The following is a 4,412-nucleotide window of genomic DNA, read 5'->3' as shown; positions in this document are numbered from 1 at the left end:
GTATTGTTTCTTCGGATATAATCAAATAAGTACATTATCCTGATGGCTTTATATTTTAAGTTAAATTTGTTGTGCCTATTTACCCCCTGATGTTTAGCCTACAGAAGACTATGGTACTTTTTTTTCTTTGGGTGGTACACTACAATTTATTTACCCCTCGGAGACTTGAAACTATGAAGCTACAAGAGGGCACAAAATAGGCTTGAGAAGCTTGTGATTAGGACCTTACGATCTGTGTTCCTGAGCACGAAAAGAGCCAACAGTCTTGCCTTTGGCCTGCTTTGGCACTAACTTTATTTAGTCCCATGCATCAATGATAAATTTGATTCTTTTGATAATAGAGAAGCAAATATTTTGCTGTTAAAATCAACTTGATCAAATCAAGCATTATCCATTTGTAGAGCTTGTTTTACTCCTGCAAGCACAGATAAGACACGGCGGAGAGGTCAGCAGGAAGAGGTGTTGTATATAGGTGAGAGTGGTTATTATAGAAGCACTTAATTACTAGGAAGGAAATAACTCGGCGCCTAACAATAGTATGATTGTCGTTATGTACATGCAGCTGGAGGAGGCAAAGGAGCGGATCAACTCATGGGTGGCGGCGTTGACAAACAACCTCATCCTCACCCTGATCGGCCGTGACGCGTTGTCCCGCCTCACCGACCTGGTGCTCGTCAACGCCATCTACTTCACAGGCAAGTGGAGCAAGCCATTCGACGAGGAACACCATCTGTTTCACCGCCTTGACAGCACCGCCATCGAGACGCCCTTCATGCGTGGCTTCGGTAGGCAAAGAATCGCGTGGCACAATGGCTTCAAGGTGCTCCGCCTGCGCTATGAGCAAGGCCGCCCCTAGCCCGCACAATCGCAGCCAGAGCCGATCTACTAATTGTGTGTCTTCCTCCCCAACGTGCGTGACGGGATGTGTTGTTTGGCCAACCAGATCGCCTGCGAACCTGACTTTTTGTGCACGCATCTACCGAGGAGTGGCGTCGAGGTCGACGACTTCTGGCTGCCTACATTCAAGGTCAGCTTTGACATGACTATGAATGACATTCTCGGCGACATCGGGCTCAAGGAGGCTTTTGAGCCGAGGAAGGCCGACCTATCTGATGTGGCCAAGGACGGGGCGGGGGGAAGGAGGTGGCCGGCGCTGCAGGAAGTGATCCACTGAGCCGTCATCGAGGTGAATGAGGAAGGCACTGAGGCCGCGGCTACCACCATGATGATTACGTGTAGCACGACTAGTGCCCAACCTCCACCATCGCAGCGTGTGGCCTTTGTTGCTGACCATCATTTTGCCTTCTTTGTCATGGCGGTGTCAGTTGTGATCCTATTCGCGGGGCACATTGTTCACCCCAAAATCAATTAGGGGGAGGGAGGACCGAACATGCATGCTTGGGTTTATGTATGGATTTTTTTCTTTGAAAATGCCAAAGACTATATAATAGTTACACGAACCCTTAGAATAACAACTTTACAGAAATCCCTAAAAGAATAAATTTACAGAAATATACAAATACAACTAAATTGTTTGGGTGTCGAAATATTCTTCCTCCTGCATCCATAGACAGTGCGCGGTACGCAATACTTCTTGTCACATCTGTGTCTCCTTCTTAGTGTAGTAAGCTTGTTTAAACCCAATAGCTTGTAAAAGCTACGCCTGAAATCACCACTCCGAATAAGAAAATGGTTGTATAGCGCACCTGGCCCGGCTAGACGGAGTCGGGGAACACAACTCTCACACGCTCCCGATTGAGACCGAAACTGGCCAACCTTCGTTGGTCGGAACTAGAGCCGGAGAAATACATACGCCCCTCCATTCCGTAGAACAAAGCCACTGGGACAAATCTGCAAAAGAAAAGAAAAAGCAATCTGGAGAACCAGATCTGGGACAGACGCTTCCAAACGTTGTAAAAAGGCACCATCATGAGAAGGAGGAGACATGAAAGACTTATTCCATGCCAACGTCATCTCCACCACCTCACTACTGACAATTGGGGACAAAAAACACAACTAAAAACCTTACCCTATGATCACCAGTTCGAAACAACAATATCCCCACCCCCTCCAGTCGCCAAAGCGGCCAAGGGAGGGAGAGGGCGCCCGTCGGCGATGGTGATCTAGCTTCCATGCTCCAACTTGGGACATGTTGACTTGTGGGCCGGGCCTAGATAGGGCTCTTATCCGGCGAAGTGATAGTCGTCGGCGGTGTGCTCCGCCATCGGTATTCGTACTTGTGGTGACCATTCCATCCTACGGTGGCAGATTCACGGTGGATTGTGGTGGCCACCGAAAGGTCTTCGTGAGCGTTCCTCTCGCTAGATATGGTGGTTGACTTCGTCAAGGAAATGCAAACTATGGACGACGGCTTGACGTGGTGGGATGGTTGTACAACGGTGGTTGCACATCGCATGTAGCTGCTAGGATTGCGGAATAGTTGTGGCGACAACACATAAGTGACATCGATGGTGGTGCAGTGGTGCTACTAGATTTAGCTATACCTGGCAATCACGATATTTCTACGCCATTACCCCGTTGAAAGCATTACTCGCTGTTTTTCAGGGTGAAAACCTAGATTATGGCCTTGGGTGGTTGTATTAGGTGATAGCGGCGCTTGAGCATCGCTCTCCTCATGATGCTACACAACAGAGGTTTTTTAGTAACTACCCACTTGTGTCACTATAACAAATTTTCGCCATCGAAAATGGTCTGCTGACGGTTTTCACCTTCACCCCCACCGTCATTGAAGTACTGTCAAAAAAATATAAAATCTTGACGGTACCACTTTTTCTCTCACCTAAGATCGTGTCTTAGGTGACGAACCTATTTTTTCATGAATCATCATTTTCGGTGATGGTCAATATTGTCTCCTATGATAGGCAAATTTGTCACCTAAGATCATTTTTGTGACGATAATCCATCAACATTAATTGGTTCATTGGTTTGACCGGTCAAAGATTCTGACAATGGGCCTAGCAGATGCCGACGTGATTGCTTCCATGTGGGTAAGGATGTGGTTTTATCATCAATGGTGGCCATCAATAGTAACTAGGGCGTCAGGTTTGACCGGTCAACAACGATGACATAAGGGCTTAGTCGATGCTGACATTGCTGTTTACATGTGGGTCCAGACATGGGTGACATGGCTCCTTACATGTGGGTACATATGTTGGTGACGGCATGCCTAACCATCACAATTTGTCATCGAAGATACAATCATAAAGTTCACGAGAGTGTTCGCTGTAACTGCGGTGAGGGTTTGTGGAGAGCAGTATCTGCGCATCTAATGTCAAGGACACGACAAAGCTTGAAATGATGCACGGAGGAAAGACTAGTTTGGGATGCTAGGGAGTGTTGGCTGTATGGCTAGAGGTGGAAGAATTGCTCTGCAACTTCGCACGACCAGTTCACCGGGCATTGCAAGGATCTAACAATAATTTTGGAAGTTGTTGCCTTTGAAGTTTTTTGGATCTAGCATTGCTAGTTTGGGTTGTCTAAGTCTCACAATGACATCAATATCTTGTAGAGATCTCATCTATTTGCAAAGGTTAGCTTGTGCTACTTCTCCACCTTGCAACTTTATGGTGAATGGTCATAAGTATGGGCAAAGCTACTGTCTAACCGATGACATCTATGAATCTTGGTCAACATTTGTGAATTCAATTTTTAATTCCAAGAGCAGTAAACATATGCATTTCACCAAGGCGGAAGAAACTTGGAGGAAAAACATTGAGAGGGTATTTGCAATGTTGCAAGCAAGGTTTTCCAATGTCCCGAGGCCGTCTTGTTTCTGGAACGAGGATGTCTTGGCAAATATCATGACTTGCGTGATCCTACACAAGATGATCATAGTGGATGATAGGTATATGCCAACCCCCATTGAACTATGAAGATACTAGCACAATCGTTAGACATTGTTGGCATGCAGCCCGCATTCAAGCCCTTTCCGAGGCGTACCAAAAGATTGAAGACCGGACCTCCCACCATTGGCTGAAGGAGTGTCCCATTGAGTCTCATTGGCAGCTAGCTGGAAGATAGTGTGTTCAATTTCTCTAGAAATCATTTATTCTTACTTAAATAGTTTATTTGACCAGACTATTTGGATTATTTGTTGTATCGTGATCAATGGTTTGTATAGCATTTGTTTAATTATTGAATTGTTTGGTCTAAATTGTTGTAAATATGGTACTCAGAAAGAAAATAAAAAAAATAGGAAGGTTGCATTATGGAACTCTGTTTTCCCGCAGAACCTTCGCATCCTCTAAAACTTATGAAGCGCTGTTCTCTGTGTTAAATGTTTTTGTGTCAGAGTTAGAAAATCCCAAAAGTCTGGCTGCGCTAGGGTTAGGGTTTCTGCGGCGACCATGGGCGATCCTACCCCGCCGCCGAAAGGCCACCGCGCGAGTCCA

General features: G+C 45.9%; 1 pseudogene; it reads left to right on the top strand.

Moving 5' to 3' along the window:
- The first annotated feature begins 550 nt into the window (after window positions 1-550).
- On the top strand, window positions 551-1,372 carry LOC119360276 (annotated as a pseudogene).
- Window positions 1,373-4,412: the final 3,040 nt, after the last annotated feature.

Source organism: Triticum dicoccoides, chromosome 2B, assembly GCF_002162155.2.
Source record: "Triticum dicoccoides isolate Atlit2015 ecotype Zavitan chromosome 2B, WEW_v2.0, whole genome shotgun sequence".
NCBI classification, from domain to species: Eukaryota; Viridiplantae; Streptophyta; class Magnoliopsida; order Poales; family Poaceae; genus Triticum; species Triticum dicoccoides.
This window is presented reverse-complemented; position numbering and strand designations above follow the sequence as displayed.